This window comes from Haematobia irritans, chromosome 4 (genome assembly GCF_050003625.1).
Source record: "Haematobia irritans isolate KBUSLIRL chromosome 4, ASM5000362v1, whole genome shotgun sequence".
Taxonomy (NCBI): Eukaryota; Metazoa; Arthropoda; class Insecta; order Diptera; family Muscidae; genus Haematobia; species Haematobia irritans.
In genome coordinates, this window is record NC_134400.1 from 178,624,508 (window position 1) to 178,638,826 (window position 14,319).

A 14,319-nucleotide genomic window follows, 5' to 3' on the forward strand; every position below is an offset into this window, starting at 1 on the left:
TTCCATGTTAAGCTCAGTGACAAGGGACCTCCTTTTTATAGCCGAGTCCGAACGGCGTTCCACATTCCAGTGAAACCACTTAGAGAAGCTTTGAAACCCTCAGAAATGTCACCGGCATTACTGAGGTGGGATAATCCACCGCTGAAAAACTTTTTTGTGTTCGGTCGTAGCAGGAATCGAACCCACGACCTTGTGTATGCAAGGCGGGCATGCTAACCATTGCACCACGGTGGCTCCCCAGTTGGTATTAGCGCCCCCTTTTTTGAGTGTCCCTGGCCAAATATCAAAAAATATTGTAGCAGGTTTTTGTCTAGAGACCTCTTTCAAACTTTCCTAAAAATATCAAGGAAATCGGAAGAATTTTACTAAATTTTCTAAAAGTTGAGAAAGGCGGAGGCCCCTCCCCATCCAAATATCAAACAATAAGGTACCAAATTTATATTTTATAACCTCCACCACACGCACAGAAAAAACATGTTTGAACATGGTTGCCGCATACATTTAATGCTTATCTAGAGTAGGTAATTGTCGCGAAAACCATGTATTTTATCTTAGTAAAAATAATTTTCGAGCGGAGAAAAATATATGTTGGCAATAAACATTTAAATGGTTCTCAAATGCCGCAAACATATTCTATTATTTAAATGATAGAATTTGAGACCATTACATCGTCGGGAAAATCATGTACATGACCATTAAATTTTTTTTTACTTTTTTGCAGAGTAAAAAGTATTTTTATAGGTTACGTATAGACATGTCTAGAACCATTACATGGCCATAAAGACCATGTACATTGTTTTCGTGACCAATTAAATTTTTTATTTTTTTTTTGCAGCGAAAAGAATTTTATAAAAACATTGAGCAGGTACACACGATATTCATTTTGCGCGTCTGTCGTGTGTTGATTATTTCTTGGAATGGACGGAGAATACGGAATTACTGTGTTTTTATACCCTCCACCATGGGGGGTATATTAACTTTGCAATTCCGTTTGTAACACATCGAAATATTGCTCTAAGACCCCATAAAGTATATATATTCTGGGTCGTGGTGAAATTCTGGGTCGATCTGAGCATGTCCGTCCGTCCGTCTGTTGAAATCACGCTAACTTCCGAACGAAACAAGCTATCGACTTGAAACTTTGCACAAATAGTTGTTATTGATGTAGATCCGATTGTATTGCAAATGGGCCGTATCGGTCCACTTTTACGTATAGCCCCCATATAAACAGACCCCCAAATTTGGCTTGCGAATCCTCTAAGAGAAGCAAATTTCATCCGATCCGGCTGAAATTTGGTACATGGTATTAGTATATGATCTCTAGCAACCAAGCAAAAATTGGTCCACATCGGTCCACTTTTACGTATAACCCCCATATAAACGGACCCCCAAATTTGGCTTGCGAATCCTCTAAGAGAAGCAAATTTCATCCGACCCTACTGAAATTTGGTACATGGTGTTAGTATATGGTCTCCAACAACCATGCAAAAATTGGTCTACATCGGTCCATAATTATATATAGCCCCCATATAAACCGATACCCCGATTTGGATTGCGGAGCCTCTAAGAGAAGCAAACTCGATCCGATCCGGCTGAAATTTGGTACATAGTGTTAATATATGGTCTCTAATGACCATGCAAAAATTGGTCTTCATCGGTCCATAATTATATATAGGCCCTACATATACCGATCGCCAGATTTGACCTCCGGAGCATCTTGGAAGAGCAAAATTCATCCGATTCGGTTGAAATTTGGTACGTGGTGTTAATATATGGCCTCAAACACCCATGCAAAAATTAGTCAAAATCGGTCCTTAATTATATATAGGCCCTATATAAACCGATCCCCAGATTTGACCTCCGGAGCCTCTTGCAAGAACAAAATTCATCCGATTCGGTTGAAATTTGGTACCTGAAGTTGGTATATGGTATCCAACAACAATGCAGGAATTGGTTCATATCAGTCCATAATTATATATAGCCCCCATATAAACCGATCCCCAGATTTGACCCCCGGTGCCTTTTGGAGAAGCAAAATTCATCCGATCTGGTTGAAATTTGGTACGTGGTGGTAGTATATGATATTTAACAACTATGCCAAAAGTGATCCATATCAGTCCATAATCATATATAGCCCCAATATAAACCGATCCCGAGATTTTGTTTTGGAGCCTTTTGGAGGAGCAAATTTCATACGAGTCAGTTGAAATTTGGTACATTGTGCTAGTATATGACCGTTGACAGCCATACCTAACTAGGTCCATATCGGTCTATAGTTATATATAGCCATCAGATAAATCGATCCCCAATCACACAAAAATTGGTCCATATCAAGTTCATAATTGTATATAGCCCCCATATAAGCGACCCCCATATTTCAATTCTGGCTCTCTACGTATTGTCTAATACATACCACGTATGGACTAACTCACAATTTAGAAAACGATGTTAACAAGATTTAAGATACAACAACCCAAGTAATTCGATTGTGGATGACAGTCTTTCGTAGAAGTTGGTGGAGGGAACATAAGATTCGGCCTGGCCGTATATACTTGTTTATTAATTCAATTCGTCTTTGGAACAGCTTACTTCCACAATAGAAGGAATATGATTCCATGCTTCAAGAGCAAAATTTTATTTTTGGACGGGCAACATGTAACATGTTTGTCGAAACCATGTTATTTTCTCGGAAATAATGTATCTGATTTCCGCAAGCATTTTATGTTTGGCAGGAAAAATTTTGCGCAAAAAAGTTCCATGTTCTCCATCCAAAAATAAATTTATGTATGTTTGAAGAGATCATATTCCTTTTCTGAGTGTATGTAGATTTCTATTAAGATTAAGCAGTATATTAATCCATCTTTTTTTGTAGTCTTATAAAGACCTTCAGTTGTCTCCCTTAAGAAATTGTGTCATTTGTTTTAGGCCTGGGAAAATATTTGTAGATTGAAATCATCTTATAACTTAATTAATTTTGGATAAAAAAAACGATAGTAATTTATATATTAATATAAAATCTATTAATGTTTCTATTGTTAATTATCGTTCAACAAATTATGGGAAGTTTAACACATAATTAAAGACTGGTTTATAGAAATTTCTTTTGTTTTCTTAAAAGAAACAAAACAAAAACCTTTTGTCCAATCTTTTGTTTAACATACAATTTATTTTATGTATGTTAGTCTACCAAAATTGAAAGATGAATTATGAATAGACGGATATTACAACGGATATTATTTTTCTTTGGTTTAAATACCAACTACACAGAAAGAAATATCACCAATAATTGTAGCAATTGACCTTTTATTGGGGCAATTAATTTTTTAACCGCTTTCTGCATAACCCCCTAAATCCAGTCATATGTCATCCTTAGGGATTCTCTGCCCTCCAGGAGAGTATATTAGTTTGTGTAACAGAGGTGATCAAATACCTTCTTGGAAGGCATCTTTGTCGGAATCTCTACAGTAATACCAAGATCTAAATTCTAACCGTGGACGATAAATAATAAAAAAATGAAGTTTAGCCTTTCTTTAAAAAAGGCATTTGTATTCATTTTCGGTTGTGGATGTTATCTTTAAGTTTTTATTTTTTTTCGTGGTAAGATTTGAAAGGGGTATGCTTTGTCGAATGTATTCTAAACTAATCCATTCTTATTGTCCAACCCAAAAATGATAATAGTTTAAGATATTTTTGGCATTTAATATTTTTTTCTCTTAATGAATTATTTTACTAGAATTAAATATGACCCAAAACTAAATGGAGATGATTCTCTACACATCATTGAAGATGAAGGTGTTTGATGGCAGGGCGGCTTTATTTTTTGTGTTGGATAAATTTGAGGTCGAATTAAATTGAATTTGACTTGAATGATTTTGTGATAAAGCTGAAGATCACGTTTTACATAATTAATGTTTAACAAAGTTGGTTTGTTGTTGATAATCTTTTACCTTTTTATTTTTTTTGTTTTGGATTTCTTGTTGGTATTTTCAAGTTTTGGGGGCCTTTTATTAATGGACATCAAAATATTCTTCTTAATTTATCTCAACAAAACGCAGTGGGAAATTAGCATTCAACTAAAACATAAATGTAACCATCTAAAAGAGGAGGGAATGTAACCCATAATAGAGAAGTTAATATAGCCATATTTTATAGCCAGGTAGTCTATAAAATATCACAATTAAAACCGAATTACATAACTTCTAGAGGATGGAATATTTGCCATTACCTGTTAGCTAATAAATCATAATATGCCAATTCGTCTAATTTCAAAGTGAATTAAAGTTTCTTAGTTGTCAATGATTAGAGAACCCATTCAAATTTCAAAAATATCTCACGGTTATTTTGAATAGTTTTATTATAGAATATTAAAATTATACATGTGGATGGATTTTATTTATTAAGTTTAGTCTTGCTTCTATGAAGGACTTTGATAGCACATGAGGAAAACCGACAGAAATATATTCGACAGAAATAAATTCATAATGATATGGTGAATGTGTTAGGTGAAAGTCTCCCTTCTTATGCAACAGTAAATTATACCCTGTACCACAGTAGTGGTGAAGGGTATAAAAATTGGGTTGCTGAACCCAGCAAAAAAGCGTCGCCAAAAAAGTAATGAAAATATTTTTTTTTTGGTTCCGGAAGAGGTGCAAAATTGACGCAGAAGCGATGAATTTAACATGGGCTTGTCATAGGACGGAAGACCTCCATTTCAACAGCCGGTGCACTGAATTTGGATCACTTCTTTACGTGTGATCCGAATTCAATGTTTTGGATGTAAATTAAAAAATTCTGTGATATTTTGTCAAATAAATAATTTTTATCATTTTTTATAATTTTTAATGAATTCTAACGCTTGTCTGAAACGTTTGACCTCAAATATTTTCAAAAATTCACAATTTTTTCAGATTGGATTTAGCATTTTTCGACAAAATTTAAATAATTTGTACCATTTTATGAATTCTATAACTGGTTTTTACCAATTTGAAACAAATAAAGTTAAAATTACCCATTACAAATATAAAAAAAAGCATGTTATAAAAAATTGAATGAAAATAACTTCCTGTGTACTTAAAATAAAGAACATCATTGGAAGTACATCTTCTGGAAGTGCTTTTAAAGTTGTGCTTTTGGAAGAACTTCCAATTTTTTTGATGGGAATTTAAACGTGGTCGTACAAGTATTGAAGATGAACCACGTAGTGGACGTCCAAAAACAGCAACAACAACAGAAATTGTAGCCAAAGTGCATGATATGGTATTAAATGATCGACGAATAAAAGTACGTGAAATTGCTAATATCATGGGCATCTCAAATGATCGAGTCCATTTAATTTTGCATGAAGAACTAATGGCGATTTCGATTGGGAAAAAAGTGCAACATTCTCGAAATTGATTGCAAAATATCAAGGACACTATCTTAGATTTTGGATCCGGTATCCCTCACAATATTATGAATTAACAATAACTTTGGAATGACAATATCATTTGGGCGAAAAAACAATGAGGGAAAAAGTAGTGTAACACCAAGGCAACATATTTTTTGCGAAACGAAAACGCCCTAAGATGAAAAAGCTTTCTGCAAGATGGGTGCCGCATTTGTTAACAGTCGATCAAAAACGCATAAGAATGAACATTTCTCAAGCTTGTTTGGATCGTTTTAAGCGAAATAAAATGGATTCATAACTGTTGATGAGACATGGATCCACCACTATACTCCAGAGACAAAAGAACAATCCAAACAATGGACTGAAGCTGGAGGAAGTGCCCCAAAGAAGGCAACAACAATTCAATAGGCTGGTAAGGTTATGGCAACGGCTTTTTGGGACATCAAAAGTATTTTATTGATTGACTATGAGCAAAAGGGGAAAACAATAAATTCAGAGTACTATTGCAACCTTTTGGATCAATTAAATGTACAAATTCGAGAAAAACGTCCTGGCTTACAACACAACAAATTTTTTTCATCAAGACAACGCACCAGCGCACAAGACTGTTTTAACATTGGCTAAAATCAACGAATTAAAGTTCGAGTTGCTTGACCAGCCAGCCACCTTATTCTCCTGATTTAGCTCCCACACGCAAAAAAAAAAACGTTTGGAAAACGTGTACCGAAAACGTATTTCTTTTGTTAGAGTTTTTTGAATTGCTTCGAAAATTTTAAACTTTTACCACCAAAAAAATTCGTTTGTTACAAAGTTTTTATTTTTTCAATAAAAAAAGTTATTTTTGAAACAACAACAGAGTCCATTTCGTTTATATCAAACACTGTTCTTTTCTGACTTTTGGTCTTTAATAAAACACATTTTACAGTTCAAAATTTAATATAGTACAATGTAATGTTGAACATTTTTTTCGGAATCTTCCGAACATATGTGGAATGTATGTAAAAAACAAAAAAAAAAAAAACTTTGGTCGAAGCAGGGATCGAACCCACGACCCTTGGCATGAGAGTCAGACGTAGCAACCACTGCTCCACGGTGCCAAACTAAATGTTTGTTTCTGTTAAATAAACTTTGTTTATTCAGTTCGTGGGCGCCGCAAGCTATGCTATATAAATATAACTTATATGGATAATTATCTATTGATGACCATAACAGGTACATAGCTCAGTGGTTAGTGTGTTGGCTTACAAAGTGCATGGCCCGCGGTTCGATTCTCCGTCCAGGCGAAAGGTAAAAAAAATTTTAAAATTTATAAATTCGTATAATTTCTTCTACATTGTTGGTATTACAGGAAAAGGTGTTAAGAACTAAAAAACTCGTGGATGTGAGAAAGATGTGAGGGAAAATGCAATTAGCAAGAAAAAAATTTTTTTAGTTAGTCTTTATGAAATTGTTGTTACATCCTGGAAACGAATAAATGTTTATCACAAAAAGTATATACTTTTCTTCCAAATACACTTCCTTACAGCGAAAAGCAAATAAGAAACGAACTTTGTTTGTCTAAAATTTCGTTTGGGAGGAAAGAATTATTTTTTTGCGTGCAGTGACTTTTACTTGTTCCCAAATCTAAAAAAAAAATCCTTGCTGGCAAGCGTTTTACCTCAAATGAAGATGCAATTACCGTTGTAAACCACTATTTTTAAGACCTTGAGGAAAACTATTTTAATCAAGGGATAGAATTGCTAGAAAAACGTTGGACTAAGTGTATTGAAGTTTCAGGAGATTATATTGAAAAATAAAAATATTTTTCAAAAATTAACTATTCTCTTTCATTGATAGGCTAAGAAGTTTCCGAACCGCCCTCGTATAGTAATTGTCTTATATATCACGTATCTCTGAGGAAGCAATTAAGAGAAATTGCGAAATATTAGGACGGATGAATTGAATAAATAAAAAATAAAAGAAAAAGATCTCAAGCTTGGCATAAATATAGAATATTATTTATAATTCCATATACGATGAGATCTAACGTCAGATCCCATTGTATGTAGGGATAGATATAAATATATCTTAGACATTAGATCTAGGCCAATATTGAGATCTGATGAGAACTAATTCCATAGCAATTACCATTTTTCGGGTATACTCCTATCTATTCGTATCCAAGTAGATCTCTCAATTTATACTCTGCTATTGTAATTTCTCCAACCGGATCGGATGAAATTTGCAGCTTCAAGGAGTTCCGGAAGTTAAATCTGGGGATCGATTTATATGGTGGGATCGATTTAAAAGTGGTCCGATATGACTTATTTCCAATAACAAAAACTTGTGCTATGCTTCAAGTCGACCTTCCCTTAGGGAGATTGGTATTGATTACAAGCCAAAGATGCGGCTTCTTTAAAATAAATACATTTTTTAGCGACCTATATTGCTTTAAATCTAGGATCAATAAAATTCAAATTAGGATACAGATATCATTTATCGAATTTTCATTCTCTTTTCTCTCTATTCACGTAAAAACAAATGACAGTTAAGAAATCCAAATGATATCGGATGATTCAAAGTAATCTCAATCCTCAAAATAAGTCTTAGCCTACACTCAAAAGTTTACTTGGATCCAAAGATTTTGACCTTCCCTTCAGGATTTTGGTATTGATTCCGAGCCAAAGATGCGGCTTCTTTAAAATAAAGAAATTGTTTAGCGACCTATCTTAAATCTAGGGCCAATAAAATTAAAATTAGGATACAAATCTCATTTATTAAATTTTCATTCTCTTTTCGCGGTTTATTCACCCAGAAAAAAGTGACCGCTTCTTTAAGTTAAAATGAACTTATTGTGAAGAAAGTTGAACTTCGTATAGCGCCAAAGACATTTTTATTTGTTTGAACGATGTGATTTTCGTAGAAATTAGGAATAATGCATTCCATATATTAGTTAACATTTTCCTATATTTATATACCACTATACTACAGAATGAAAAAATTTAACTAATTTGAATTCATATATGGAATGATTTTATTGACATTTTTTCATTCATTTCGACAAATCTTACACATTTGTGGTAAAACTTTTACTTCATAATTAGAACTGCTTACCTTCGTTTTTAAATACAATTTTATTTATTTCTATAAGCAATTTTATCTTCAATAAAAGACATGTTTTATTAATATATTGAATATATTTATTAAGAATCAACAGCATCGAATCTCTTTGAAATATTAGTTTATTATTCCACTATTCCCAATTTCCGTGTGATATTATCAACTAAAAAAGGCACTTTTTCTTCTTCTTGTACTTTTCACTTTTAATAAGTTGCTGCCTAACGATTTTGTCCTCCTTTTACAATTTCAATACCTACAAATATAAAAAATCATAAAACATTTTTGTTGCAAAAGGTTAGCGTCACTGAATATTACCTGATAATTGAAGATTCCAAAATGAAGACAAATGAAAGGGTTGTTATTCTGCTGGTGTTTTCTTTCTTTATACACTATCACGAACATTGATAGATTTATTTAAAAAAACGAAAATTTTTCTCACTAATTTAAAATAACAAATATTTTATATATTTTATTTGTTATTTATTATATTATTTTACCATATTAATTTTTAACAATATCTCCGTATACCAAAACAACGCGATTCCAACTAAAAAAACAACCGACGCGCAAATATATCGATTACACCCACGCGCAAACACATCGATTACGATGACAGGTATCGATTACAGGTAGACAATAGAAATTTAGGAAAATTTCCTATATTCTAACAAGTGTGTTTCCTTAAGTTTTGAAAGGATTGCATACTTCTTAGTACGAATGAACTAAAATATTTTTCTATGCCAAGTGTTGTTCGTATGTACGAAAAACTTTCTATTATAAAGGAAGTCGCAATTATCATTTTATAAGAAATTTTACTAATTTTGAGGAAACTTGGTTTTAGTTCGGTTTTTGTTTATTTTTACGAATGCTTTGTTATCGGTGAATAAAATTTTCTTTTTCAGTACTAAATTCTTATACCCAGCAAAGAAAATAGTATGAGTAAAATTCCATGCCTTATTATAGTTAATGAACTATTCCTAACTGCTTACAGTTTAGGATTTTTTTACTGAAACGAGTAAATTTTATTATTTTTCACAAAAATTTACCTTAATGGAAATAAAATGGATAAACTATATTGATGAAAATTTTTTCCTTTAGTTTCGAAGGCACTTTTTTCTGGGTGTTAATAAAGGTACTCACGTACAAAACAAATGTCAGTTTAAAACGGACGGATATTAAACGGATACTTCAAAGTAAAAAATGTTTTCTTAATCCAAAAAAAAAACTCTAAACCAAAGACGCTAAATCATCAAAATAAGTCTTAGCCTATATTTGAAGCGTTTTTATCTTAAATCTAAAGACTCAATAATTCAGTTAATTTAAAGGCAATTTCTTTAAATCAAAAATGGGTTTCTTTACTTTAAGGAAAATTAGCCTTAGTTCAAAGACATGTGACTTTAACGAAGGGAAGGAAATTTACAAAATTGGTGTTCTAAATTTAATAAAAAAAAATTTTGAAGCAAAGATTATAAACTTTATTTTAATTAAAATTTCATTATTTTAAAGAAATTTGTTCTTAATATTTTGTAAATTTCGCATCCTAAAATTTAGATTGTGTAATCTTTAATATCACGCATATATATTTTTTCAGTGTATATTTGAAGCGTTTTATGTTAGATATAAAGATTCAATATTTAACTTAATTTAAGGACGATTTCTTCAAAAATGTGTTTCTTTACTTTAAGGAAAAGTTGTCTCAGTTCAAAGACATACGGCTTTAACGAAGGGACACAAATTTTAAAAATATATATCCTAAATTTAATAATTGTTTTTTTTTTTTTGATGCAAAGGCTATAAACTTTATTTTAATTAAAATTTCATTATTTTAAAGAAATTTGTCCTTAATATTTTATAAATCGCGCATTCTAAAATTTAGATTGCGTAATCTTTAATATCATGTAAATATTTTTAATATCACGTAAATACAATGTACGGACGGACATCGCTAGATCGACTCAGAATTACACCACGATCAAGAATATGACCCCTTAATAACAGGTTGGCTGATAAGTCCCCGGTCTGACACAGGATGGCGTCGCTAGTATTAAATACATATTATTTTTATATAGTACTAACCTTCAAATGATTCGTGCCAAAATTTGACGTCTGTAAGTCAATTAGTTTGTGAGATAGAGCGTCTTTTGTGAAGCAACTTATGTTATTGTGAAAAAAATGGAAAAAAGGAAGTTCGTGTTTTGATAAAATACTGTTTTCTGAATGGAAAAAATACGGTTGAAGCAAAAACTTGGCTTGATAATGAGTTTCCGGACTCTGCCCCAGGGAAATCAACAATAATTGATTGGTATGCAAAATGCAAGCGTGGTGAAATGAGCACGGAGGACGGTGAACGCAGTGGACGCCCGAAAGAGGTGGTTACCGACGAAAACATCAAAAAAATCCACAAAATGATTTTGAATGACCGTAAAATGAAGTTGATCGAGATAGCAGAGGCCTTAAAGACATCAAAAGAACGTGTTGGCCATATCATTCATCAATATTTGGATATGCGGAAGCTCTGTGCAAAATGGGTGCCACGCGAGCTCACATTTGACCAAAAACAACAACGTGTTGATGATTCTGAGCGGTGTTTGCAGCTATTAACTCGTAATACACCCGAGTTTTTCCGTCGATATGTGACAATGGATGAAACATGGCTCCATCACTACACTCCTGAGTCCAATCGACAGTCGGCTGAGTGGACAGCGACCGGTGAACCGTCTCCGAAGCGTGGAAAGACTCAAAAGTCCGCTGGCAAAGTAATGGTCTCTGTTTTTTGGGATGCGCATGGAATAATTTTTATCGATTAACTTGAGAAGGGAAAAACCATCAACAGTGACTATTATATGGCTTTATTTGAGCGTTTGAAGGTCGAAATCGCGGCAAAACGGACCCATATGAAGAAGAAAAAAGTGTTGTTCCACCAAGACAACGCACCGTGCCACTAGTCATTGAGAACGATGGCAAAAATTCATGAATTGGGCTTCGAATTGCTTCCCCACCCACCGTATTCTCCAGATCTGGCCCCAGCGACTTTTCCTTGTTCTCAAAAGGATGCTCGCAGGGAAAAAATTTGGCTGCAATGAAAAGGTGATCGCCGAAACTGAGGCCTATTTTGAGGCAAAACCGAAGGAGTACTACCAAAATGGTATCAAAAAATTGGAAAGTCATGTTGAATAATAAAAACGAATTTTGACAAAAAATTAGTTTTTCTCTGTTAGACCGGGGACTTATCAGCCAACCTGTTATATGGGGTCCAATATTTCAATGAGTATAGTATGGTTAGTATATGTTACCTGGCATCATATGGTGGAAGGTATAAAAGACCAATCCGACTTGACTTGTTTGAAATCACTTACTGAATTTCATGGAAATGATATGAAGATTGCGCAGTCCAAACAATATGTACTATACCCCCAGCAATACGGTATGCTTGAGAATAATGACTTCCCATCACAGAACCAAGTTTGTTAGAATATATGGGATTTTATGAATACTATCGCTTAGCCCACACATTTTTCGTTTACTTCTCGCAAAGTTTGCTCATATCTCTTTCTCGCTTAAAATTCAGCTGTTGGTAATGCTGCAGGGAAGTACTTTCCTCATTTCCATCTAATAGTAATTGGTTAAAAATTTTGAACAATGTAAAATCCATAATTATTTGGTAATGATTGGCTCTAAATTTGGGTTGATGGAGTCTAAATACGATATAAAGTCAATGTACAAGCAATCTATAGCAAATATTTCTGATATTCGATGTGAGTATTACAACTCACCCAGGACATAATATTTGGTATCGTTGAATTTTTCATTTAAATAATTCCTGTTACCGCATTGGCATCCATCCCTTAATCAAAATAAAGCGAAAACAAGGTCCAAAACTGAGAATATTACTCTTAAAGGAATTACAGATGCCTGGCAAATCTCCACTGGTGGCCCTCAAAATAAAAGACTGATTACTTGGTGAATAATCTTCAGACAATTCCAGATTGTGCTAGAAAGTCATTAATAGCTATAAAGGAAAATTGAATTGATTGATGTTTTAATAAAAAATTTTGTCATTATATTTGAGGTGATAATGCACTCACTGTTACTCAACTGAAAAAGACCAACAAGACATATCTTAACAATTATGTTGATTTTTGTATTAAATAAAAACCTTTATGATTGACTACAAATTAAAATATGTAAATGAAAAATATTTTATTATGACAGAAAAAAGAATAAACTTATAAATATTTTGAACTTTGCTCTAGGTAGTCTGGTTTTTTTTTACTGTAGTCTGGTTTTTTTTTACTGTACTGGCAATTTATGATGGTCACTCCTTTGGAATTTTTTCATAAATATTTAAACAATAATTGAGTAAGGGTTTGCTCATTGTTATGCCATTTGGGTTGGACATAATTACGCAGCAAGATATCACAAAAAAAAAAAAAAAACAAAACTATTAACGGCAATTTTCTGTTCAACCCCGGAGGGAAATCAACGATGACAATGTAAATTAGAAAAAAACCTTTGGTGGTCTAGTTTTTATAGTCCTGTTTTTATAGTTATTCATTTGTCTGTTTTCACTTAATTTCACACACAAACACACACATACTATGATGATGGCAGCAAAAGTTGTTAGTATTGATGTGACAGATACCATATGGTCATTGACAATGGACTTGAAGTAGTAGCAAATATTTACTCTACTTTAAAGGCAACTCTTGTAATCGAGTTGACAATCGATCAATCCAAGATAATACTGATAGTCTATGTTTACGAGGGCGGTTCGGAAACTTCTTAGCCTATCAATGAAAGAGAATAGTTAGTTTTTCAAAAATATTTTTATTTTTAATATAATCTCCTGAAACTTCAATACACTTAGTCCCACGCTTTTCTAGCAATTCTAGCCCTTGATTAAAATAGTTTTCCTCAAGGTCTTCAAAATAGTGGTTTACAACTGTAATTGCATCTTCATTTGAGGTAAAACGCTTGCCACCAAGGATTTGTTTTTAGATTTGGGAACAAGTAATAGTCACTGGGAGCTAAATCAGGAGAATGAGGTGGGTGGTCAAGCAACTCGTAGTTTAATTCGTTGATTTTAGCCATTTAAAAAAAAAAAACTCTTGTGCGCTGGTGCGTTGTCTTGATGAAAAGTTATTTTTTTGTGTTTTAAGCCAGGACGCTTTTCTCGAATTTGTACTTCAATTGATTCAAAAGGTTGCAATAGTACTCTGAATTTATATTTTTATTTTGCAGATAGTCAATCAATAGAATACCTTTGAAGTCCCAAAAAACCGTTGCCATAACCTTACCAGCCGATTCAATTGTTTTTGCCTTCTTTGGGGCACTTCCTCCAGCTTCAGTCCATTGTTTGGATTGTTCTTTAGTCTCTGGAGTATAGTGGTGGATCCATGTCTCATCAACATTTATGAAACGACGCTTAAAATACATTTTATTTCACTTAAAACGATCCAAACAACCTTGAGAGATGTTCATTCTTATGCGTTTTTGATCGACTGTTAACAAATGCGGCACCCATCTTGCAGAAAGCTTTTTCATCTTAGTTCTTCATGCAAAATTAAATGGACTCGATCATTTGAGATGTCCATTATAACAGGTTGGCTGATAAGTCCCCGGTCTGACACATAGATGGCGTCGCTAGTATTAAATGCATATTATTTTTATATAGTACCAACCTTCAAATGATTTGTGTCAAAATTTGACATCTGTAAGTCAATTAATTTGTCTTTTATGAAGCAACTTTTGTTATTGTGAAAAAATGGAAAAAAAGAATTTCGTGTTTTGATAAAATACTGTTTTCTGAAGGGGAAAAAATACGGTTGAAGCAA

At 33.1% G+C, this 14,319-nt stretch overlaps 1 protein-coding gene and 1 long non-coding RNA gene across 2 annotated transcripts in view; both read right to left on the reverse strand.

The window, feature by feature from the left end:
- Nucleotides 1–14,319, reverse strand: part of slow (epidermal growth factor-like protein slowdown) — a 221,082-nt gene that overhangs the window by 26,648 nt on the left and 180,115 nt on the right. The window lies entirely within an intron of this gene.
- Nucleotides 12,077–12,654, reverse strand: LOC142236458 (uncharacterized). The gene is made up of 2 exons (XR_012722041.1): nt 12,571–12,654; nt 12,077–12,494 (listed from the first exon to the last, which is right to left on the reverse strand). It is a non-coding gene; the product is annotated as an uncharacterized LOC142236458 (long non-coding RNA).